Below are 27,476 nucleotides of genomic sequence, written 5' to 3'. Positions count from 1 at the left end.
CGTATCCTAGGACAATACTCGTCATCCGTACGGTCGACTGGATGTCAGAGCCTACAGCTGAATTGCCTTCCGTGGACGCTACAGAATGGTTCAAATGGCTCTGAGCACTATGGGACTTAACTGCTGAGGTCATCAATGCCCTAGAACTACTTAAACCTAACTAACCTAAGGACATCACACACATCCATGCCCGAGGCAGGATTCGAACCTGCGACCGTAGCGGCCGCGCGGTTCCAGACTGTAGCGCCTAGAACCGCTCGGCCACACCGGCCGGCGTGGACGCTACACCATCGACTAATATAGGTGTTTCAGCATACGAAGATACTTGTTACCTCAGAACCGTTTGTGCTACTGATCCGTAAATGTAATCATTTCCTTTACTTCATGTGCATTATTGCAATAGTAACCTTTGAGTGAACTGGAAACCTCTAAAAGGGATAGTAATTTTTCTCCGGCAATGTATTCCATAGTTCAAAGCGATATGCTATAAAATTAGGGTTGTTGGCACTGATCGCTGTTTTTTCACCATGAAAATCCAACGGTGGTTGCACAACAGGATCTTACAGATTCCAACATAAGTAGGACAAGAAATGGATGTTGAGTAGAAGGCATAGGTGATCTAGTATTACAGTCAGGGTTTAACATAACTTTGGAAGACTTCAGATGAAATAAAGTAGAACACACATACACACTGAAACGTCTCCTTGGAAAAATTATTGAATTACTGTGCTGGTAAACTCATTACGTTATTTGATTTTCAAACAGCTGAGCAGAACTGAACGTACTCAGACATTTCGCTCTTTACTTATTCTGACCAACACTAAACTGACACACAATATTTTTAGCGCAAAGCAATTTGACTTTCAGTAATCCCTACAAAAGAATGGCCCTGACTAACAATAACCTATACCTTTCATGAATCACTTACGTCACAAAAATCTTCGTTACTCGAACTACTGCAATACAGCGAGCGCCACTACTGCCAGCTGAATAAAAGATTCTAACTACTGAAGGCACTAACTACTGATAGGCATAGTTAGCAAATGAAAGATTTTGATAAAGAACAAACAACGTATTTACCTTAATAGTGTTCAAAAGTCATAATATATATATATATATATATATATATATATATATATATATATATATCAGTTCATGACATCCAGTCTTACAAATTTACTGTCTCTGATGGACACACGTCCAGATCATCCGCTCTCAAAACTCCGCCATTACACTCCCCACATCCACCACTGCTGGCAGCTCACCTCCAACTGCGCAACGCTACGCGCTGTTAACAGCCAACTGCCCAACACTACAGTAGCATATACTCCAACAATGCAAACCAAACACAGCCTTCACACAGCACAGTCACTGATTTTCATATAGAGCGCTACGTGGCGTTACCAACATAAAGACCTAAACAGCCTACTTACAACACACACACACACACACACACACACACACACACACACACACACGAGAATGGTTTAACAGGAATAAGCGCAGATATTTTTATATGTAAAATTTTGTATTTGTGTGGATCCATAGCCTCCAGATGCTTAATGAACGTAAACATGGTCCATATTAGGCTGTAGTGCGATTGTACACTTAAATAAAAATCGCATTGCAGCCTACTCGGCTACTTAGCTGGTCCGGATATATCGCTAATCTCATTTCTACTATACTACAGAACCTTGTTCTTCGATTTACTATCAATCCATATTGTGCGTTCAGTAGATTATTCTATTCAGTATGTCCTGCATCGCCGGCCGCGGTGGTCTAGCGGTTCTAGGCGCTCAGTCCGGAACCGCGCGACTTGTACGGTCGCAGGTTCGAATCCTGCCTAGGGCATGGATGTGTGTGATGTCCTTAGGTTAGTTAGGTTTAAGTGGTTGTAAGTTCTAGGGGACTGATGACCACAGATGTTAAGTCCCATAGTGCTCATAGCCATTTTTTTGTCCTGCATTTCTTCGTTATTTTTACTGAGGATCGCAATATCGTCATCGAATCTTTTCATTGATATTCTTGCACGCTGAATTTTAATCACACCCCAGAACCTATCTTTTATTTCCATGATTGCTTCTTCGATGTAGAGAGCGCACAGTAGGGTTGAGCCTTGGCTGGCTCGTGTTATACTTTGCATTAAACCTCGGTTGCTACTCTGTGTTTAGTCTCCAACGGTTATCGCGACTATGCTGTTATCCTCTCTCTCTGCGAGTGGCAGCAGCAGCTTGTATCGATGTTCGCACCCTTGTACTATCTTTGGCCTCGCGCTTATACTTTCCGGCTGTGCCGTGTGCCGGCAGTTGGTCGGTTGGCGTGGAGCAGCGAGGAAGTCTTCATGGAGCATAGTTCGGCCAGGGCCGCTGGCAGCGTCCACGCGCGGTCGGAGTGTGAGGGGCTGTTCCCATTGCTACGAGGTCCGTGGCTAACCGATTCCGGACACGTAAGTTGAGTCATTACTTAATCTACCAGCCAGCCCCAACTGTTCACATTGTGTCGTTTGAATTTCGTTGCTGGCCTCGGAGGCCGAGCGGTTCTAGGCGCTTCAGTCCGGAACCGTGCAACTGCTACGTCGCAGGTTCAAATCCTGCCTCGGGCATGGATGTGTGTGGTGTCCTTAGGTTAGTTAGGTGTAAATAGTTCTAAGTTCTAGGGGACTGATGATCTCAGATGTTAAGTCCCTTAGTGCTCAGAGCCATTTGAACCATTTTTGAATTTCGTTGCGGGCTGTTGGGACATTCCTGCGAGCAACAATGTGTGTTTTCAAGTTGGCGAAATTCTAGCCGCCCTCCCGTGGAGTTTAACTTGATTATTTTGAATTGAAGTGCACCAGCGGAATCTTCTGCCTGGTGGCCGTTACGTTCCAGTTACCTGCCCTGGCCGTTGACGTAAATTCAGGCAGTGTATTTTCCTCGTCGCATTGTGACTGTCCAGCACGGAGTGTAGTTTGACAGCTGAATGTGTAAATCGTTGTGGCCGCCGATACCTTCTGCGTGTTCCATTGAACTCCCTGTTGTGTGCTGGTCGGGTGGAGTGGAAGTTGTCCTGTCGCTTGGTTGGACTGCTGTCGGATTGAGAATTGTTGGACCGACTGCCAGTCTGACCTAAGCGAGCGTTAGTGTTTGAATTCCAGGCCGACTCTTGGAAGCTTCTGAGCGCCGTTTGATATACTGCCTTTTCTTATTTGTCCTTGTAGTTTGTTTGTGTATGGCTTCTAGCCGATTTGAAATTAAAATTGTTTTGCCCTTAAGGTGTGACATTGTTTGGGCCATCAGCCTAATTTAGAGAAATGTTTTAGGATAAGGCCTTCTGCTTTTTAAAATTCAAGTTCTTGTCTGTGAGTCTCAAGTGCTTGGCCTTCAGCCGCGTTTAAATTAAAGTTGTTTTGCCCTTAAGGCATGAGATTGAATGACGCATTTAGCCGGGAATTAAGTTCTAAAATTAATGTTTGGCTTGCTCTGTTTTTAATGTTTTCTTTACTATTGTAACGTTTGTCAAATGAATAAAGTTGTATGTTCGAGCGCAACTGACAGCCACTCATTTTGGCCCCTTTCCACAAATTAAACTATCTGTCCTGTCCTGCGGGTTATAGCAGGGGATCTCAGGGGGAAAGTCTTCATCTCTGTTTTACACCTCATTTAATCCGAGCAGTTCGTTCTTGGTCATCCATTCTTATTGAACTCTCTTGTTTCTTTTATGGATTGTGTATTACTTATGTTACTCCATAGCTTGCTCCAACTTTTATCAGAATTTTGAACAACGTCTTACTACATTTTACATTATCGAAAACTTTTTCCAAGTCGACTAATCCTATGTAGGGGACTTGTTTTTACATAAGGCTTGCTTCCATTATCTTAGCCGCAACGTCAGAACTGTCTCTCTTTTATTAGGAATAGTATGTTTTTATGTTTTTAGGTTAGTTAGTATCTCCAAGTACATGTGGCAAGAAAACCCGTTATTGCTAATTTTCCGTATAGCAGCAGGTCAGGTGTTGAAGTGCAGACACGTGGACGCAAAACGGTAATTCTATACTGACAGGCATACTCCATATAGTGGTGCAGTTGGGGATGTGTGGAAAACATCACACTGCAAAGTTAATAACATTTTTGTGGAAATACATGTCGACACAGAGAAAAAACAACCACCTCCCTGATATGCGTACATATTAATGTACAACACACAAAAATAAGCGTAAACGTGATCCTTAGTTGGCTGTAATGCGATTTTTTATTTAATCGTGCAGTTACATTACAGCCTAGATGTACATTAGATGCATGAGCTGTGAAGTTGGCCTGCCGGAGTGGCCGAGCGGTTCTGGCACCGCGCGGGATTAGCTGAGCGGTCTAAGGCGCTGCAGTCATGGACTGTGCGGCTGGTCCCGGCGGAGGTTCGAGTCCTCCCTCGGGCATGGGTGTATGTATTTGTCCTTAGGATAATTTAGGTTAAGTAGTGTGTAAGCTTAGGGACTGATGACGTTATCATTTAAGTCCCATAAGATTTCACACACTTTTGAACATTTTTTTGGTTCTAGGCGCTACAGTCTGGAACCGCGCGACCGCTACAGTCACAGGTTCGAATCCTGCCTCGGGCATGGATGTGTGTGATGTCCTTAGGTTAGTTAGGTTTAAGAAGTTCTAAGTTCTAGGGGACTGATGACCTCAGAAGTTAAGTCCCATAGTGCTCAGAGTCATTTGAACCATTTTTGTTAAGTTGATTGCGCTATAATTCTTGCAATCTTGGGAATTGTGTGAATAATATTTTTCCGAAAGTTTGTTGATATGTCGTCAGTCTCATACATTCAACGCACTAACGTGATTAATTCTTTTGTTGCCACTTCCCCCAATGATTTTACAAATTCCGATAGCATGCTATCTATCCCTTCTGGCTTACTTGATTTTAACTCTTTCGAAGATCTTTTAAATTCTGGTTCTAATATTGGACCTCCTACCTTTCCCTGTAAGAGACGAATGACACGAAAGGCAGTCAGTAGTTGAAAGGGGAGTGACACAAGTTTTTAGCCTGTTATGTATCAATGGCGCCCCTTTGCCACTCTGTCACAAGTTAAAAACTTTAATTTGGTTACATTTGTGACATCAAAAGCTATGCCCCCATACGTATGACACAGTTGACTCCTGTTTTTCTTCTGTCACATCACCAGGTAAGTCCTCACCCGCAGAGAGACCCTCAATGTACTGTTTCCACCAAATCACTCTCTCCTCTCCATTTTACAGTGGAATTCCCGTTGCACTCTCAATGTTACCGCTCTTGCTTTTAGTTTCAACGAAGGTTGTTCTGACTTTTCTATACACTGAGTCAGTCCTTCCGACAATCGTTTCTTTCTCAATTTCTTCGCGGTTTTCGGATATCCATTTCGCCTTCGCTAACCTGCACTTCCTACATGTTTAATTCCTCAGCTATTTGTTTTTCTGTGTTCCTGGATTTCGTACTTCTGCCCTACGTCCATCAACTGAAGTATATCTTCTGTCATCCAGCGTTTCGTCGCAGTTACCTTTCTTGTAGCTACGTTTCTCTCCAACTTTTGTGACTAAGTTTTTACAGTTTTCCATTTCCCTTCAACAGAACTGCCTACTGAGCTGTACATTATCGCAGTATCTGTAGCCTCAGATAACTTAAGGCGTATCTCTTCATTCCTTAGTAATTTCGTATTTCACTTCTTTGGTCATTGATTTGTAATGAATAGTCTCTTAAACTTCAGCCTAGTCTTCATCATCATAAAATTGTGATCTGAGTCTATATCCGTCCCCGGGTACGCCTTACAATCCAGTATATGCCTGACCCTGATATAATCAAAATTAAATCTTCTTGTTCCTTCCGGCATTTCCCAAGTATCCACACTCCTCTTGTAATTCTTGAGCAAAGTATTCACTATCGCCATCTGAAATTTATTGCAGAACTCAATTAGGCTTTATTCCTCTCTCATTCCTCCTACCAGGACCATATTATCCCGTAACCCATATCTTTTACTTCTTCCCTTACAACGTCATTCCAATCCCCCAAGACCATTAGATTTTCATGTCTCTTTGCGTATGGAATTGCCCTTTCAAAATCCTCATATACCTACTCTCTCTTCATCTTCTACTTGTGACGTCGGCAAGTATACCTTAGTTATTGTTGTCGGTGTTGGTTTGTTGTCGATTCCTATGCCAACAACCCTATCACTGAACTGTTCACTCACTGCCCTACTTTGCTATTCCCACTCACATTATACCATTTTCTGCGTCTGTTGATATTACGCTGTATTCGTCTGACCAGGCTGCATGTCCTGAGGATACACGTTTTGTGTCTTTGATGTAGTGGTTTCTGTTTCCTTCTGCATCCTTATGCCTTTGACCATTGCTGATTGTTCCGCATTGTAGGGTCAGCTTCCCATCCCAAGGGCAAGAGAGTGCCCTGAAACTCTGTCCGCTCCTCCGCCCTCTTTGAAATAGCCGTTAGCAGAATGAGGGTTGAGGGTGCCGGAAGTCTTCAGCCGTCATTTCTGATGATTTGTGCTCAGAATTTAAGCAGTGACCGAGTTCGAACCCGGGGTCGAGAGCGTTTTGATTGCTAATCAAAACGCTACACCTATCACGTGCTGCACACACAATGAGAAACATGGATGCAGTATTTATACGAATTCCGCAGGAGTTGCTACAGGAAGGGCCACGTCGTTTTAGACCTTCTTGTGCATGAAAGGTAGTTGGTACACGGTCTCCTCTGACTGTTTCCATGCTGCCCTCCACGAGTTCCTCTCTTGTGCTAACCTTATCTCAGAGTAGCACAAACACTCAACATTCTCTATTAGGTATTCGGTAAATTCCAATCGGACTTCCTCTACAGTTATTTGCTTTTACAGTTCGCTCTAGTACCACTGAAGTTACTCCCTGTTGTCTTCACACAAGTACTATCACCATGTCCATTCTTCTTGCCAGTGTTTTCGTCGTGCTCCATTCTTCACCCATTCTGATGAGAACCTCCTTGTTCCTTACCTATTTTTCAACATTCTTCAGTTGCACCACATCACAAACGCTTCGCTTTTATTGCAGTCTGTGATTCACCTTCACACAACGCTGTTCTCCAAAAGTACATTCTCAGTACTGTCTTCCTCATATTAATGTCGTTTTTTGACACTAGTAGACTTCTTTTGTCCATAACGCCCTCAATGCCTGCGCTAGTCTGCTTTCTATGTCCTATTTGCATCTCTCGTTAAACTTTATTTTGCTTCCAAGGTTGCACAATTGCTTCACTTCGTCTACTTCTTGGTCACCAGATTTGATGTTCAGTACAATCATGACCCAAAACATTTTGACCGCCTGTTTAATAGCTTGTTTTTCCGTTTTTGGAACTGCATACGTCACTGATTCTACATATCCGGGATCCGACAATTTGTTGGTAGATTTCTGGAAGTACAGGGTGACAATTATTGAACTATATGAAATAAAATCGTCACAACTTCTGAACGATTTGCGTTAGGACCTTCAAACTGCACGGCTGGCCGCAGGGCATGATGGGAATTAGCATGATGTGAATATGGTTTGGTTCACCGACGAAGCCCAGTTTCATTTGGATGGGTTAATCAATAAGCAAAATTGGCGCATGTGAGGGACTGAGAATCAGCATTTAGCGATCGAGCCGTCTCTTAACCCTCAGTGCGTAACTGTGTGGTGTGCAATGTCCAGTCACGGAATAATTGGTGAGATATTCCTTGATGGCACGGTGACTACCGAATGGTACGTGAAGGTTTTGGAAGATGATTCCATCCACATTAACGAAAGTGACCTTGATTTCGACAAGCTGTGGTTGATGCAGGACGGAGCTCGGTTCCATCGAAGCAGTAGAGTGTTTGATGTCTTGGAGGAACACTTTGGGGACCTCATTCTGGGTCTGGGTTATCCACTGGCATGGCCCTCCATTGGCAGCCATATTCTCCGGATCTGACCATATGCGATTCCTTTTAGCGGGGCTATGCCAAAGACAATGTGTACAGCAATAGCCCCACAGCCATTGCTGAGCTAAAAGCAGCCATTCAGGAGGTCATCGACAGCACTGACTTTCCGAAACTTCTGCGGGTCATGCAGAATTTCGCTATTCATCTGCGTTACACCATAGCCAATGATGGCAGGCATATGGTACATGTCATAACCTAAATCCGAGTATATGTAGTAAAGTTTACATGTTGAATAAAGTGTGTGCAAGCCGCAATTTGTAACTAATTTACTTTTTTTTCATGTAGTTCAATAATCGTCACCCTGTGGCATTTTATGCCTATGCACAGGTCACGTAATTCGCGTAAACAGAGGGACGCTGATTTGCCACGCGGTGAGGGCACCCGACAGCCACCCAGATGTGTTACAAGGATTTACATCAGGCGAATTTGGTTGCCGAGTCTTCAGCGTGAGTTCACCATAATGCTCCTCAAACCACAGTAGCACGGATCTGGTTCCGAGACGAGGAAAATTATACTGCCGAAAGATAACACCGCCGTCAGTCAAGGCATCAAGCATGAAGGGATGCAGATGGTTCGCAGCTGCCAGTGCGTCTTCGATTACTACCACAGGTCCCATGCAGGAGCAGGAGAATTTCTCCGGCAGCATGATACTGTTCCCGCCAGCCTGGCGTCCGTGGCGCGCTGCACTTTGTGCAGATGACCAGCGACCTAGCGTAGCAAAAATGTGGTTCACCCGAAGAGCCGACACGTTTCCATTGATCGACGGTCGAAACCCGATGTTCCCGTGCCCACCGCTATCGTAGTTGACGATGTCGTTGAGTCAACATCTGGACACGTACAGGTGGCCTGCAGCGGAGCTTCATGTTCAACAACGTACGATGAATGGTGTGCCCTGAAACTGTTGAGTGTGCACCAGCACTGTGCTCTTTCGGTATAAATACTGTAGATCACCATCTTTCCTACTTTACATAACAGTCGAGTCTCCGAACCCCAAGTTCTGTGCCTCGTGATGACTGGGTGTTGTGTGATGTCCTTAGGTTAGTTAGGTTTAAGTAGTTCTAAGTACTAGGGGACTGATGACCATAGATGTTAAGTCCCATAGCTTTCAGAGCGATTTGATTTGAACCCAAGTTCTGTGAAGAGCCTTGGACATCCAACCATTTTACTCCTAGCGATACTTTCAGTGTCCTATCTCTTTCCGTAGATGCTCACGACAATAGCAGCTTCGCCGTTTTCGAAATACTCGTTCACAGGCTCTGCTCAATAACAATCAGCCTTTTTCACAGTCGCTTATCACAGAGGATTTCCCCATTTGCGGCCCATATCTTTGCTACGGTGATAACCCGTCCGTGTCTGCTCTGCTTACGTGTTTTTTTTTTAACTGCGCCACGTACCCACAACGACACGAAGCAACATCCAACGTCGCGCTGGGCAGTGATCATAATTTAATTTCTACTGTACCACAGTACCTTATTCTTCGATTTACTCTCAATCCATATTTTGTGTTCAGTGGATTATCCCGTTCAATATTTCCTGTATTTCCTCGTAATTTTCAATGAGGATCGCAATATTATCATTCAGTCTTTCCATTGATATTCTTTCACGCTGAATTTTCATCACACAGCTGAATCTATGTTTTATTTCCATGATTGATTCTTCGCTTTAGAGAGAGAACAGTGGGGGCAAAGACTTCATCTCTGTCTTACAGCCGGCCGCTGGTGGCCGAGCGGTTCTAGCCGCTTCAGTCTGGAACCGCGCGACCGCTACGGTCGCAGGTTCGAATCCGGCCTCGGGCAGGATGTCCTTAGGTTAGTTAGGTTTAAGTAGTTCTAAGTTCTAGGGGACTGATGACCTGAGACGTTAAGTCCCACAGTGCTCAGAGCCATTTGAACCATCTGTCTTACACCCATTTTAATTCGAGCACTTCGTTCTTGGTCTTCCGTCCTTATTGAACCCTCTTTGTGTATTACTTGTGTTCCTCCAAGTTGGATTAAAATTCAAGGTGCAAGGATATCATTGTTAAGATTCATTGAAGATACTGCTATCCTCAGTGAATCAAGAAGAATTACAGGATGTGCTGAATGAAATGAACAGTCTGATGAAACAGAATATGAACGGAGAGTAAATCGAAGAAAGAGTTAAGTAATGGGAAACTTCAGAAATGGCAACAGCGACAAACTTAATATCATAATTGGTGAGCATGAAGTAGATAAAGTTAAGCTTCTGTTACCTACGCAGCAAAAAACCCGTGACGAACGGAGCGAGGATGACATAAAAATCAGACTATCACTGGCAAAAAGGGGATTCCTGGCCAAGAGAAGTCTACTAGCATGAACCATCCGCCTTGAGAAAGAAATTTTTGAGAATGAGATATGGACTGTGAGAAAACCGGAAGAGAAAAGAATAGAAGCATTTGAGATGTGGTACTACAGAAGGTCGTTGAAAATTACATGGACTGATAAGGTAAGGTATTAGGAGGTTCTACGCAGAAGCGGCAAGGAAAGGAATGTATGGAAAACAATGGCAACAAGAAGGAGCAGGATGATAGGACATCTGTCAAGACGTCAGGAAATAACTTCTGTAGTACTACAGGGAGCTGTAGAGAGTAAAAACTGTAGAGGACGACAGAGATTGGAATGCATCCAGCAAATAATTTTAAACCAGTCAGACGACTGACGACTGAAAAGAAAAATTAAGTCTCACGTGCGGTTTAGTAGATAACCTTTGACCCTCAGTTAATACATTGGCTGCCATAGTCAGCAGTTGTCGTTGTCGTATGAAGTCCGAATGTAGGTTTACATGCTAGTTTATTCTGTGCGAGCCTCTTCATTTACGCATTACTACTATATGCATCGAAGCCTTTGTGTCCCTCTATTACTCTACGCCACTTTCCCCCATTCCCTTCCCCCACACACATACACTTCCTACAATTACCAAACTGACAATTCCTTGACGCCTCAGGATGTGTCCTTTGAACAGATCCTTTCTTCTAGTTAAGTCATGGCGTAAAATACGTTTCTACTCATTTCGATTAAGTACGTCTACGTTAGCTTTCCCTTATATCCACATAATCTTCAGCATTCTTCTGTGGCACCGCTTTTTCAAATGTGTCTATTATATCACTGCCTGTATGGCTTATCGCCTACACTGAAGACACACATTCAGAAAAGACTTCCAAACAGTTAAATTTATATTCGCTGATAAAGTTCCTGTTCTTCAGTAATACTTTACCTGTACTGAGAGTTTGCGTTTTATATCCTCTCTAGTTTGGTTATCGTCAGTTATATTGCTGCGTCTCTGCTCCCTGAGCTTTGTTTCCCTTTCCAAATTCCTCCCCGGATCCCATCACAGTTTGTTAAGTGTACAAACTAAATAACATTGGGAATATGCTACAGCACTGTCCCCTTTCATCCTCTTCAACTCTTATAACAGCAGTCTGGTTTCTGTACAAATTGTGGTGATCTTTCGCTCACTCTATTTTATTTCTGTTGTTATCAACATTTCAAAGAGTGTGTTCCAGACAAAATCGTTAAAAGCTTGCTCTAAACCTACAAATCGAACGTAAGTCGTAGATCTTCTTGGTTTTGTTTTGTTCCTCTTGCATTGGCCGTGATTGCAGATAAAATTATTGGATATGAGGTACGCCTGTTACTCAATACACTGTTGTTTCGTTTAGACCCAAACATGTTTCAGCAACGTTGCGCCGTAGTCAGTGGATTTTCTTTATTTAATTCTGTAAGATATGAACATGTATTAAGTAATATGAACTTATGTGCAACTCTTGTTAGTCGGTATACACAAGGCAAATTTGCAGAAACTTTAAAACAAGATATCCAGAACACCTCAGAGTTCTAGAAAGTAACAGCTGCCATAGCGCATTTGCTTTCTGCTTAAAACCTTACAACCATCATCCAACTAAAATAGAAACTCATCTGAAGATATTAAAACTCAGCCACAGCCTACTCCATAAACTAACAACAGAAGAAAACTGCCACATATGGAAGACATCAGCAGAAGGAACGCTGATTTTAAGCGACCACTTGTAAGTAGGCTGTTTAGGTTTTTATACTGGTAACGCCACGTAGCGCTCTGTATGAAAATCACTGGCTGTACTGTGTGCAGTCTGTGGCTGGGTAGCATTGTTGGAATAGTCGCTATTGTAGCGTTGGGCAGCTGGATGTGATGCAGCGCGTAGCGTTGGGCAGTTGGAGGTGAGCCGCCAGCAGTGGTGGATGTGGGGAGAGAGATGGCGGAATTTTGAGAGCGGATGACCTAGACGTATGTTCATCAGAGACAGTAAATTTGTAAGACTGGATGTCATGAACTGATATATATATTATGACTTTTGAACACTATTTAGGTAAATACATTGTTTGTTCTTTATCAATATCTTTCATTTGCTAACTATGCCTATCAGTAGTTAGTGACTTCAGTAGTTTTTAATTTTCATTTCGGGACACTCGGATTGCACAACGTTTGGAAAAGACCCTGTCTAGGTTAGTTGTGAGGATAATTAAATGATGGAAAAGTTCTGGTAAAATTTAGGTTATTATTGCACCAAACAAACATTGTTCGCTCTCTGATCCATACGAATACAGTACTAAAGGTTTCAACCCGCTAACCTGCTAGTATCGATGCGGCGGTTGGCGGGCGGCAAGATGGCGAGGCACAGAGCACACATACAACAACAGCTATGGCTCTTGACGTATCGGCACTTTAATTCTTCTTAGCGTCGCAATACTTTTCCGTTTAGTGCCAATGGAATTTTGCCATGCCGTGTGAGCGTTGGAACGGCATACCCGAGGCTCAGTGAAGCTATGTCTTCCAGGAGAGCCTCCTCGCTCCAGAAGGTGTTGCTCAAACCAGTGCCAAACTCCAACTACTACTGAGCCCGTTGTGTCGTGCAGTGCCCGCGCGCATTTTCCCGCGCTCGCCTGCCATCCACCTTTTACCGCTCCCTGACAGACCGGGTATTCACCCGATGTTTTGCATTCTACATATCCTAACACATTGCCTACGTATGGACCAGACGCACAGTTACAATTTTAAACTTCTTACAACAGTTTCAACATTTATTACATTTCAATTCTATTACAATATTACTTGACATTTGACATAAACATTAATATTCACATTGAAACTTATTTACAGATTTCTTAACATAATGGCATGAAACAAAAAGAAATGAAATCAGAACATCAATTACACAAGTTTATCGTAAAATCAGATGAAAAGAATTACATATATGTACAATAGTACAGAGTCGTTGTTGTTACAACTTGTTATAGAGACATATGTAATAACAGTTCTTACTATTGATTCAGTAATGTAACTTTGATTACCAGAATACATTCCTCCCTACTACTTTTTTTCTCTTTAACTGTAAATACGCCATGCATAAATTTAAAATTGTGTATTATCTATATGTTATGTATGCGTAAAAATTATAACAGCAATGTAACGAAATAACTTAAAATTGTAAATAGTGCTAAATTATGCTCTTCTTACAAGAACAATTAAATAAATACAATAGTAATAAACAATGACGATTTATCTGGGTATAAATACTCAACCAGGCCCGTTTGTCGAGTTTACATACGATGTGTTGTACCATTAAATAGTTTTCGAGCCACTGTGCGCTCATCATTAGATGGGGTGTTACAATATTATATTTTGGATTAAGCGTAGGGACACGCTGTGGTGATGGAGGTGCACTGCATGGTGGTATCCATAGCACATCCATTCCCATATAGTGTTGATACAGTAGACGATAAATATAATGCTTTCCTCAAGACTTTTCTCGTGCTCTTTGAAAGTTGCTTTCCGTTAGAACGTTCAAAACAGGGTACTAACACAAACAGGCAGCCTGGGTGGCTGACTAAAGGGATAAGAATATCTTGTAGAACAAAGTGGCAATTATATCAAAACGTTAGAAACAGTCAAAATCTAAATGCAGCAGCCCATTACAAACAGTATTGTAAGGTGCTTAAAAAAGTTATTAGGAAGGCAAAAAGTATGTGGTATGCAGATAGAATAGCTAAGTCTCAGGATAAAATTAAAACCATATGGTCAGTCGTAAAGGAAGTGGCTGGTCTGCAGAGACAGGTCGAGAATATAGAATCAGTGCGTAGTGGGGATGTCCGTGTTACTGATAAGTCGCATATATGTACAGTACTTAATAATCACTTTCTGAATATAGCAGGTGAACTAAATAGAAACCTAGTCCCAACAGGGAATCATATAGCGCTCTTAGAAAAAAGTGTTCCGAGACTGTTACCTGAAATGCTCCTCCATGATACTGACAAGAGGGAGATTGAGTTAATAATTAAATCTCTAAAGACCAAGAACTCTCATGGATATGACGGGGTATCTAGTAGAATACTGAAGTATTGTTCCACGTATGTTAGCTCAGTACTTAGCCATATCTGTAACTTTTCCTTTAGGAGTGGTCGGTTTCCTGACCGATTAAAGTACTCGGTAGTGAAGCCACTTTATAAAAAGGGAGACAGGGATAATGTTGACAATTATAGACCTATTTCTATGCCATCGGTGTTTGCTAAAGTTATCGAGAGGGTTGTATATACAAGGTTACTGCAGCATTTAAATTCACATAATTTGCTGTCAAATGTACAGTTTGGTTTTAGAAATGGCTTAACAACTGAAAATGCTATAGTCTCTTTTCTCTGTGAGGTTTTGGACGGATTAAATAAAAGGTTGCGAACGTTAGGTGTTTTCTTTGATTTAACGAAGGCTTTTGACTGTGTTGACCACAAAATATTACTGCAGAAGTTGGAACATTATGGAGTAAGGGGAGTAGCTTACAATTGGTTCGCCTCCTACTTTAAGAACAGAAAGCAGAAGGTAATCCTCCGCAATATTGAGAGTGGTAATGATGTTCAGTCCCAATGGGGCACTGTTAAATGGGGCGTTCCCCAAGGGTCGGTGCTGGGGCCACTGCTGTTTCTTATTTATGTAAATGATATGCCTTCTAGTATTACAGGTGATTCAAAAATATTTCTGTTTGCTGATGACACCACCTTGGTAGTGAAGGATCTTGTGTGTAATATTGAAACATTATCAAATAATGTAGTTCATGATATAAGTTCGTGGCTTGTGGAAAATAATTTGATGCTAAATCACAGTAAGACTCAGTTTTTGCAGTTTCTAACCCACAATTCAACAAGAACTGACATTTTAATCAGACAGAATGGGCATGTTATAAGCGAGACGGAACAGTTCAAGTTCCTAGGCGTATGGATAGATAGTAAGCTGTTGTGGAGAGCCCATGTTCAGGATCTTGTTCAGAAACTAAATGCCGCTTTATTTACCATTAGAACAGTATCTGAAATAAGTGACATTTCAACACGAAAAGTAGTATACTTCGCATATTTTCATACGCTTATGTCATATGGTATTATTTTTTGGGGTAATTCTTCTGATTCAAAAAGGGTATTTTTGGCTCAAAAACGGGCTGTTCGAGCTATGTATGGTGTAAGTTCGAAAACCTCTTGTCGACCCCTATTCAATAGTCTGGGAATTTTGACATTGCCCTCACAGTATGTATTTTCTTTAATGTCGTTTGTTGTTAGCAATATTAGTTTATTCCCAAGAGTTAGCAGCTTTCACTCAGTTAATACTAGGCAGAAATCAAATCTGCATGTGGAATGCACTTCCTTGACTCTTGTGCAGAAAGGAGTGCAGTATTCTGCTGCATCCATTTTCAATAAGCTACCACAAGAACTCAAAAATCTTAGCAGTAGCCCAAACACTTTTAAGTCTAAACTGAAGAGTTTCCTCATGGCTCACTCCTTCTATTCTGTCGGGGAGCTCCTGGAAGAGCTAAAAAATTAAGCAAATTCCAGTGTTACATTCTTGATTTTCTTTATTTAAACTAACGACTTGTCGCCTGAATTTGTTTCTTATATTTATTTTTATCTGTTTCTACAATCGTGTTATAATTTCATGTATTGACTCGTTCCATGACCATGGAGACTTCTCCTAAATGTGGTCCCCCGGAACAATAAATAAATAAATAAAAAATAAAAAAAATATTTTCTGAGACGTATACACACATATACACAGTATTCAGCTGCACTTGGTTTCACACTTATACTGTGAATAAAGCTTTCAAGCCTGATTGTATCTCCTCCAGACTCGTTAGATCAGATGAGCACTCAGAATGACATATTTGATATTTGACTAAATTCTTGAGAGAGAAAGTCTGCCAACAGCATTCCCTGTGAGAGAGGGGGGGGGGGGGGGGGTAGATTTTGGGCGTGCTTTCTTAGGCGAAGGCTAATGTCATTAGTTTCTTTCTATTGGACACACTGGCAGAAAAAAAAACTTAGTTGCAAATTATTTTGATTGGGTTCTGCGCCTCGTATCTGCTCAGCGAGTCGACGGGAGCGAGGCGACGACGCTCTGCCGCGAGGCTACGTGGAGAGTGGAGAGTCAAGTTCTTGAGATATGACGATTCGGATTTAGGATTTGGCAGAGGACGGATTCAGTGTTCGGACCTCGTCAGCTATTCGGAGTTCTGATTTCTATGAGGAACCACTCATGTTGTAGAACATAGAAAGTTCCGGCACGCTGTAGCTTGCCACGACTAGACCCCAAGAATTGGCGCTTGTATTGCCTGATGTCGCAGACTTCATGCCGTGCCGCAGATTGAAGATGGATGATGATGATGTTTGCTTTGTGGGGCGCTCAACTGCGCAATTATCCCAGTTTCTACACAGTCCAGTCTCGCCACTTTCACGAATGATGATGAAATGATGAAGACAACACAACCACCCAGTCCCCATGCGTATGAAATCCCCAAGCCGGCTGGGAATCGAACCCGGGACCTCGTGATCCAGAGGCAGCAACGCTTGCCACTAGACCACGTGCTATCGACTGGACGATGGAGCCAAGCTGGGGCAGCACCAGATTTGCCCCCACTACTGGGGTACCAGCCGATGGTGAAAGTTGCAGCCGCACCGCTCTGTCATTTGCGGTAACCAACGTGTCAGCCACGGTAAGACTTGCGTTATGCAAAGCACTGAGTTGACATCGGAAGGAAGAGAAATGGGGTTCAACTCAGAGAACCTGGGGCTAAATTGACAGAAACACAGGTAAAGTGGAGACCGAGCTTAGGGAAGAACTGCTAATCTTCTACCTTTTTTTTCCTATTCTGTCAAAAGTAAGTGGTCACTCAGTTGTTGAATTTGCGAGAACATGTGCCTTGGTGTTAGAAGACAACTTTTTTCCGAGCATATGTCACGCTTGTGGCAACCCTAACATTGTATCATGTGATAAACAATTACCTCGCTCATGGTTTTTTATTTAACAGATTTGATGTCACTTGTGTTATTGTGGCTAGGTCACTATTCACTATAACTCAGTCGTTGCGGCCGCGATTAATAATCATTTTATATATCGTCAACTTAATACCATTCCCTTAGGTGTAGCAATTTTGTGACCGCCAGGTACGTTGGAACCCCAGCATCACAGGATCCAGACTGTCATGGATTACGACTAACAAAAGTGTTACAACGTTAGCCCCAAGGGGCGGTGGCATCTAGCTCTATTAATTACCAAGTTGATGGTTCCGCGCCGGCCACTGCGGCCGAGTGGTTCTAGGCGCTCCAGTCCGGAACCGCGCTGCTGCTACGGTCGCAGGTTCGAATCCTGCCTCGGGCGTGGATGTGTCTGATGTCCTTAGGTTTAAGTAGTTCTAAGTATAGGGGACTGATGACCTCAGATGTTAAGTCCCATAGTGGTTAGAGCAATTTCAACCATTTTTGATGGTTCCGTAATATTCACACCTGTTGAACCTACTTTCTGTGGAATAGGATTATTATATTCGTCTCGATGTCTGAGGGCATTTGGCCTGTCTCACCTGCTTTGTCATGACTGATTCCCCCTACAAGCAAGATAATTCTGGAGAATTTGTTTACTCAAAAGGTCTCGTTTCGACTTCGGCCTTCCAATACTCTCTCAAACTCTTCTCGTAGTGTCATATCTCCCACGTGATCTTCTCTAATTCCTCGTTCGCTTTGTGTAACATTGGCCTTCAGGTTAGTTTCTCATATTCAGACCTTCTACCTATTCCTTCTACTTTCAATCTTTCCTTTTTGGCTAAGTGTAGGCTTTCCTTCCGAGCTCACAACGAGCTATTGGAAACAATCAAATCTTGTCGTGAGTGGCTAGCGGAACAGTTACACAGTTGAGAAAAAACACTGAAGTGACAAAGGTCAAGCGATAGCGATATGCACATATACAGGTGCGGGAGTACACGTACACAATACATAAAAGGGTAGTGCACTGGGGAAACTGTCATTTGTACTCAGATGATTCATTTGAAAAAGATCCTGATGCGATGATGAACGCACGACGGGAATTGATAGACTTTGAAAGCAGAATGGTAGTTGGGGCTAGATGCATTTCGGAAATCGATATGGAATTCAGTATTCCAATACTCATAGTGTAAAGAGTGTGCATAGAATACCAAATTTCAAGCATTAACTCTCACCACGGACAACGCAGTGGCCTAATTACCGAGAGCAGCGCCATTTGCTTAGACTTGTCAGTGCTGACAGACAAACACGCCGTGAAATAACCGCAGAAATAAATGTGGGACGTACGACTAAAGTATCTCTTAGCAGAGTCCGACGAAATTTGGCGTCAATGGGCTATGGCTGCAGACAACCGACGCGAGTACCTTTGCTAACAGCACGACGTCGCCTGCAGCGCCTGTCCAGGGCCCTTGAGCATATCGGTTGGACTCTAGACGACCTTAAAATCGTGGCCTGGTCAGAGGAGTCTCGATTTCAGTTGGTAAGTGCTGACGCTAGGGTTCCATGGTGGTGCAGACACCACCTAGCCGTGGATCCAAGATGTTAACAAGGCACTGTGTAAGCTGGTGGTGGCTCCCTATTGGTGTGGGTTATGTATTTATGGAACTGACTGAGTCCTCCAGTCCAAATCAAATGATCGTTCATTGGAAATGTTTATGCTTGGTTCCTTGGAGATCATCTGCTGCCGTATGTGGGCTTGATGTTCCCAAATAGCGATGGAATTTTTTATGGATGGTAATGCGCCATGTCGTTGGGTCATAATTGTTCGCGACTGGTTTGAAGAACATTCTGAAAAATTCAAGCGAGCGATTTGGTCACCCAGATTGCCCTACGTGAATCCCATGCAACACAAATGGTTGAAATGGCTCTGAGCACTATGGGACTTAACGTCTGATGTCATCAGTCCCCTAGACTTATTACTACTTAAAGCTAACTAACCTAAGGACATCACACACATCCATGCCCGAGGCAGGATTCGAATCTTCGACCGTAGGAGCAGCGCAGTTCCGGACTGGAGCGTCTAGAACCGCTCGTCCACAGCGGCCGGCCTATGGGACGTAATCCAAAGGTCAGTTCGTGCACAAAATATTGCACACTTTCGCAGTTATGGACGGCTGTAGAGGAAAAATGGCTGAATATTTCTGCAGGAGCGTTCCAAAGACCTCTTGAGTCCATGCCATGTAGAGTTGTAGCATTAAGACGGGCAAAAGGAGGCCCGACACGATATTAGGAGGTACCCCGTGACATTCGCCATCTCATTGTAATTCACGTAATTGAGAACCTTCAAGTAATTGTGTAGTCGAAAGAACCACTAAATTCACTCACTACGCTGTACAGGTTAGACAGCACGACAAGAGAACCCCTGTAGAGTTTGGACTATGTTGGGAAACTTTATTAGGAAGTGTAAAAATTTGTTGTGTGCGGAAAGTAAACACAAATCGCAGGAAGGCATCCCTCGAGAGGCAAGTGTCCAGTTTGGTGTCTCGAATTCCGGTGAACAGTTTTAACATGTCAGGAATGTTCAGTGTCATTTGCGAGCGCGCCAGTTTGAGCGGAAAAATGCGTGACTGGGAAACACTGGACTTGGACTGCTCGGTCGGATTTTGTGCACGGGAGAGCGGTGCGTGGCTCTCGGCAAACGCCGATCGGGAAGCGAGATGAGCGGAGTATCAACAAGTGCTCAGCCGCCGGCGACGGCGCGGCGCGAGCAAAAAAAGCGACGGCGCGTCGCGTTAACAGGTGCCCAAGATACGGCCGCAATGTGTCACCCGCGCCGTGCCGACGGCGAAACATTTACATCCGCTATCTGCTCTCGTCTGTGGCCGCGCAGCTCTCTCTCTCTCTTTATCTCTCTCTCTTCTCTCTCTCTCCGCTCTGTCCGTCTTTTTGTGTCCGCCTGCGACTGAGATAGCGAGCGCGTGTGCTTTCGCACAATCGCCCTCGCAATTCAGATTCGTCTGCCGCTATCGCCCAAATGTTTGCTCATTTCCTAAACGACTGCTGTGCAAGGACTGTTCTTGTGTCTAGATGATTCAGTAGCTGCAAGTGACAGGCGAATAAATGGTCTCCCGTTTCGGCACAACAACTCAGGAAAGCGCAGTTTCTAAACGGGATCCTACGCGCCCGTGTGACCAGTTATGTAACGACTGTCTCATTCCTGGTTGTGATTTGCTGGACGTGGATTCTCATTGCACTTCTCCTATCTGTGTAGAAGTTTATATGTTCTTCAAATGATTCAAATGGCTCTGAGCACTTAGAATTACTTAAACCTAACTAACCTAAGGACATCACACACATCGATGCCCGAGGCAGAATTCTAACCTGCGACCGTAGCGGTCGCACGGTTCCAGACTGAAGCGCCTAGAACCGCTCGGCCACTCCGACTGGCCTTATATGTTGTACAAAACTGTAACCAATACCCGTTAATGCAGTACTTTTTTCTACTGGACATTTAGGCAGAGGATGCGAAGGATGAACTTAGACATAGGGGGGCATATCATCTTTCCAATTGGAAGTTGTTACTCTCAGCTTACTTCTAGTATAATGTTGGCCAATAAATGATTTCGGTCTATGCCTACGCCGGCCGGGATGGCCGAGCGGTTCTAGGCGCTACAGTCTCGAACTGCGTGACCGCTACGGTCGCAGGCTCGAATCCTGCCTCGGGCATGCGTGTGTGCGATGTCCTTAGGTTATTTAGGTTTAAGTAGTTCTAAGTTCTGGGGGATTGATGACATCAAAAGTTAAGTCCCATTGTGCTCAGAGCCATTTGAACCAGTCTATGCCTGCATGTGTACAGTCAGCCGGAAATGTATTCGCAGCTGCGAATACGGCAAACTTCCAACTGTAGAATAGGATGATGATATTGACAATTTGTGCCGATCGTGACTCGAACCCGGACTTCGTGCTTGGCGCGAGCTGTCGCCTTAAGTATTTCGGCTATCCGTGCACGCTTGACAGCCAGGTCCAGAATTCTATATATATCGTTGTCCATGTTCCAGTAACCTACACTCAACATATGACACTGGATACATGTATGAGCGAAGGAACATTGAATAGTACTTCTTACAAACACAAGCACTGCAATATCGTATTATGTGTATACTCTGCAGGACACTGTATTAACGATTTTGTGTCCTAGTCTATTCACAGATTGAACAAGGAAAAGATGACTGTCTAAATGCCTCGGTACACCGCTAATCTCTCTTATTTTATGCTCCTGATCTCTTGGCAAGATATACGATGGCTCCCGGGCAATGGTTGCACGGCCCTCTCCGAATGCACATTCTCCAAACGAACAAAACACTCTTTCGAGAGATCTAAGTCCTTTTCACAGGAGACGCATTCGCAGTTGCGTATATAAACCACCTTCGGCTGTATACTGGAATGACGCCAATGAAAATTTGTGCCGGAACTGGGCTGGAACCCTTATTTCCAAGTTTACGCGAGAGGTCACCTTTATTGCTTCGGCGAGCAGAGCACGAATCACGTCTAGACCCCAAACTTCCAAATGTCATCGTCAATGTGTCACAACCTGCACTCGCACGTTACGTATATTCCCGTCCAGGGATGACATATTTATTGAGAGCTGAGGACTTCATATTATCGAATAAAAACGATATGCGTGCATGTCCGAAGGAACAGTGAATCGTACTTCTCAAAACGCAGCCGCTGCTATTTTGTAAGGCCTCTATCTTCCAAGGATTCACATTTCACTTCTCCAAGAATTTCTGTTACACTCATGCCTAGTTGATAAAATTCTTCAACTAATTGTGGAAGAAATTTCCACCACTAATATTTTGAAAGCTTGGGGAAGAGGGGTTGTGTAATAAAGTTTCTGATGACCAGACTTTGTGTCAATATCCTGAATTAAATTTCGAACCACACCACATAGTCTGATAAAGTGAGGGCCTGTGGCACTGTTGATGGTCATCTTTCCGTCAGTTGGGATGGTGAGGGTTGCGTTGGCCCTGGTGCTTTCCGAGACGAGTAGGATGTATGCCGGCATCGGGTATTAGCTTTCCCTCGTAATCATGCAACACAGTCTTGACACCACACTACACGCACACCCTTACAGTCACTTAAATCAACGGTCGTGTTTAAGAAACTTACTAATCGCGTGGTATGTGACCATTATGTAAGACGAAATGCATCCTTTCTCAACTGGCGGTTGACTGCATCCAGTGGGGTGTTCCTGGCAACAATACAACAACACTCTGCGTTCCTAACTTTTCAGCTCCATACACTGGTCTTGAAAGTTCATTCAGTGCCAACAAGCCGCCTTATCATCCTCTAACAATGGACGTATTCCGTTGCTTTATTTGTAGCCTAACTGAAGATACTTCCTAGTTTGCTCTCGTCCATTGTTCCGTGGTCAGAAATTTTCTATCCTACTCGGTGTGCGTACAACACACTTTACGATCACCTGCACTGACTATCACGCACAGGCCGGTAAAACAAAACAGGCGATTCCTGTGTTTGGTGACAGCAGAGTTCGCGAAGTAAACAGATAGCCAGAAGGAAAGTCCAGAGAGTTGTGAAAGTCGACGTAAGCTTGCGCAGACAGTCCAGGGAGTGGCCAGAATCGAAAATAGTAAACACAGGCAGGGCCAGTCAGTCTACTATGAACAGCGTGTACTGAAGGCTTCAGATTGTAGCGAGAACTACCCGGACGAGTGCGCGGTCTGCGGTTGTCACAGGAACGATCGCGTCAGTGGAAGGGCCCACGTGTCAAACCTCTCCAATGTGAACTGCGGCCGTGGTATGAAGCCCAAGTGTCTCTGCGCCAAGGTCTCAAACGCTGTGCCCTCTAACGCCGTTATAAAGTTGGAATGCAGAAATCTTCATCACCAGAGTTTGGAATCAAGCGCAGGTGACATGATTCATTGTAAGCCGTAAGGCGATTGGAGAGGACTGTTCTGTGTCCTTCATTCTAAAATGGAATTGGAAACTGTACGCTGCGAACGTATTTCAATTCCTTGTTGCTTACGGTGTCTGTTTGGGGCACCCGAGGCATCACGTGCATCCAAGGCTCATGTACAAACTCTTTCTTGTTTGTGACAAGATTATTCCTATTATTTGGTTTGTTTCGATCCTTTAAGATCATGGGTGACTTCTTCAGTACGTCTACTTCCTCTCCAGTATCTCGTCATTCTCTCGCTCCTCCAAGTTCTCTCTGCATTGGTGATCTTAATTTTGATTCTGGTATAAGTCCACCTATGATCTTGTCCACCTATGATCTTCCACTATATTCCTGTCCCGCACTGCTGCATATGAATTGTTTTCGCTTATTCTATCTGTTTCCCAACCAGCTGACTGGTTTCATCCACTTGGGGCGCTAAGCATATTGTGTTTTATGTCTTCTTCGGCAGTGTGTCGTTCTAGATAGTCATGGGAACATGGCTGCCAAATCATGGTCTTCTCTTTTGTATTATGCTTGAAATTGGTCCAGTAATCTCATACAGTTCCTGCGTTGAGCTATGTTTCCAGACTTCACCTAGTTTTTTTCTTCTTGCCCGAGATGTCTCTCACGATCTTTCGTTCCTCCTCTAGCCGGATGCAGGTTCTCTTGCTCAGGGTGGCCGTCCCTGTTGCCTACTGTGCGCTGTTTCTGATTCTCAACTGATAACTTCTCAGTCTGGCGTTCCTGGGCACGTTTTCCTTCCAACCCTTTGTCTGAGTAGCGTATCGTAGTTTCTGCAGCGTTTGAGACCTGGCTGTTACGTTCTTGTTGGTCTGTAACTTGCCTCTATGTGTTCCCTCAGGTAATGGGAACTGTCCATGTTTCGACCACTTGACCTTCAGCGTTACAGTTAGGCTGTGCATTCAGAATCTTGATCTTATTGTACGCTATCTTGAGTATGGCTTTATGTGTAACTACAGAAACATTCCCAGTGCCATTTCAGAATCTTCTTCGTTCTCAGGATATAATGCCATATCAACACAAAGGCTAGACAGTCTACTGTGGTGTTATAATAAATAAAAAGCACCAGTTTGCTTTTGTTCTACAATATTACGTTTATTGCTAACCGGTTTTCGGCTTACAAGGCCATCTTCAGACATTTACTGAGTATTATCACCAAAGAAGTTAAATGTTAGCATACAACATTGGAAGAGAAGTAACACATCTAGACTGAAGTAGAAACATACAGTAAGTAACATTTTTGCAATGAAATAGTAAAAACTGAACAGTACATAAATAACAATGGAGTTGACAGGAAAACCTTTAGCACAACATATGAATAGCATGCCTACATAAGTTTCTATTAATAAACAAAACTAATAAAATAAGATAAAATTAGTACTAGACAAGGCTGCATCAAGAGGTATGAAACATGGAGAGTGATACACAACCAATTAAAAAAGAAGAGACAGTTGTCAATGTAAATACAGAATACATAAGAAACTTAAGCAATATCAATAAGATAAACAGAAATTAATAAACGCAGGAAGATGGAGGTGTTTGAGGGAACCTACAGTTTGAGAGTGTGATGGTACTGCATTTTAACATTAACATTATAATCAAAGCAGTGGCTGTGTACCAGTTTTCATTAAATAAATGAGCAAGGTAAAATATGAACAGTATTTGATGAGACTACAAGGGGAGTTAAACATGGACAGTAATACAAGTACAAGTTAAAAGGAAACCCTTAACTATTGAAACTACAGCCTATGTGGAATACAAAGACAACTGCAACAAATAAAACAACTTAATGTATACAGGAAAATGGGAATATGTAGGAAGAGAGAGTGTGGGAAGTAATGAACAACAAAGATGATTATATAAAGTTTAGGAGAGGGAAAGTGTTGAGTTGTGTATGGTTATTTAGGATGAGGTCTGCACTGTGAGCAAGATGTTTGTTAATTTCGAGGGCTTCCAGGAGGTTGAGTTTATGGCCTTTGTTTGCTAAGTGTTATGTTTACGCGATAGGTTTAGTTTTGTTCACCTGTCTCCACAGTTGGACCACTTCATCCAGCAGCAGGTCGAACAGAATCTGTGACAACCCACCTCCTTGATGAGCTCCTGTCTTTATTTCAAAGTTTTCTGACACTGAACTTCGGCGGCTGACCCTAGCAGCTGTGCCTTTCCATGTGTCTCTTAGTAATTCGTGTCTTACTGGTGGCCTGGTGCGAAGGACCTTGGAAATCTCTTCGCTATTTTCGGAATCACATGCGTCAATAAAGATCACGAAGATCACTACCGTGGTTTTACCTTTCCTGCGACTCTGCTCTGAAAGCCTTCGAGTACAATTATCTGTTTCCTCTTTTGGAGGCCGGCCGGAGTGGCCGAGCGGTTCTAGGCGCTACAGTCTGGAAGCGCGCGACCGCTACGGTCGCACGTTCGAATCCTGCCTCCGGCATGGATGTGAGTGATGTCCTTAGGTTAGTTAGGTTTACGTAGTTCTAAGTTCTAGGCAGTGTGCGATTTGCAGAGGGGGGATGGCGGGGATTCCCCCCCCCCCCTCTGCATCAGACCATCCCCTCCTCTGGTTTTAGTTTATGCATCCCAACCTGGGATGTTTATTTTCCACGCACTGGAGTAAAACTTTACATATTATTTAAATTTGTGGAGCCGAACACCGAAAGTTTTTAAGTCTTACTATTAATACTGTTAATATGTTTCAGTTTTCTATCATCAGAATAAGTACAGCTTTTCACAAATGTGCCTCTACTTTTTGAATTCCCCTCGTATGCTTGTATATAGATGATTTTGTAAATAAGCTTTACCTATAATGCACTTTTAAAGATATTGCATACGCGTGAATAGTGAGTCTCGGCATTAACATCTATTTATAAATAGCTGTTTAACCATGCGTAGCGCCATGGTCCAAGCTAGTAACATACATAGTTCTACTAACCCCCTAAGGCATCCCACCCACTGGTAAAAGCACAAATCGCACCTTGGTTCTAGGGGACTGATGACCTCATAAGTTAAGTCCCATAGTGCTCAGAGCCATTTGAACCATTTGAACCTCCTTTTGAAACCAGTAGCTGCACGATTATTTATGTTGCATGTTGCAGAAAATACAGTTTCACGAAGAGGTCCAATAGCCTGTAATCGCTCCGTGAGGTAGAGGCAAGGTCTACCTTGGCGAGACCCACCGCTGTGCTTTAGACAGCTGCCAGGATTCACTGGCGACGCGGCTAGGACAGCCCGGCGGGAAACGACACGGCTCGGAAATTGAGGGCTGCCGGCTGCCGGCTGCGAGAGGGTGCGTGCAAAAGGCACATCACGCTAATTACCCTCGGCGGCGGCGAATTTTTAATTTCATTTGGCACCGCGTGTGTGCGGCTGCATTAGCGTATTAGCAGGGCTGGCGCGGTCGCCTCCCTGGTGCCGACTGCGCACGCCGCGTGTCCGGCGCTATGCGATAGCATCGGGGCGGCGACGCGGCGTCTGTCCCGACTCCATTTATTCTATGCGTGTACATCAGCCTGAGTCGTGTTTCTTATCGAGCAAGAATCCAGGGTACCACCCATACATGTACCTAAGGGACTGGAAATACCAATCTCCCTTCTTTCCTTCCCGCGTATTACTGTATTACACCTTTCGTTGACATGCGCAATGCTGGTATACTAGCCGGCCGAAGTGGCCGTGCGGTTAAAGGCCCTGCAGTCTGGAACAGCAAGACCGCTACGGTCGCAGGTTCGAATCCTGCCTCGGGCATGGATGTTTGTGATGTCCTTAGGTTAGTTCGGTTTAACTAGTTCTAAGGTCTAGGGGACTAATGACCTCAGCAGTTGAGTCCCATAGTGCTCAGAGCCATTTGAACCATTTGCTGGTATACTGGCTTATAAGTTTAGCGAAATGGAATAAACTAGCGACATGTGCCGCTTGGCACAGGTAGCACTAATTATCAACACAAAACTTCCTGGTGAATCAGTGCATCTACACTACCGGCCACTAAAATTGCTACACCAAGAAGAAATGCAGATGATTAACGGGTATTCATTGGACAAATATATTATACTAGAACTGACATGTGATTACATTTTCACGCAGTTTGGGTGCGTAGATCCTGAGAAATCAGAACCCAGACCAACCACTTCTGGCCGTAATAACGACCTCTATACGCCTGGGCATTGAGTCAAACAAAGCCTGTACAGGTACAGCTGCCCATGCAGCTTCAACACGATTCCACAGTTCACAAAAGTAGTAACAGGCGTATTGTGACAAGCCAGTTGCTCGG

This window comes from Schistocerca americana, chromosome 5, assembly GCF_021461395.2.
Source record: "Schistocerca americana isolate TAMUIC-IGC-003095 chromosome 5, iqSchAmer2.1, whole genome shotgun sequence".
Taxonomy (NCBI): Eukaryota; Metazoa; Arthropoda; class Insecta; order Orthoptera; family Acrididae; genus Schistocerca; species Schistocerca americana.
This window is presented reverse-complemented; position numbering follows the sequence as displayed.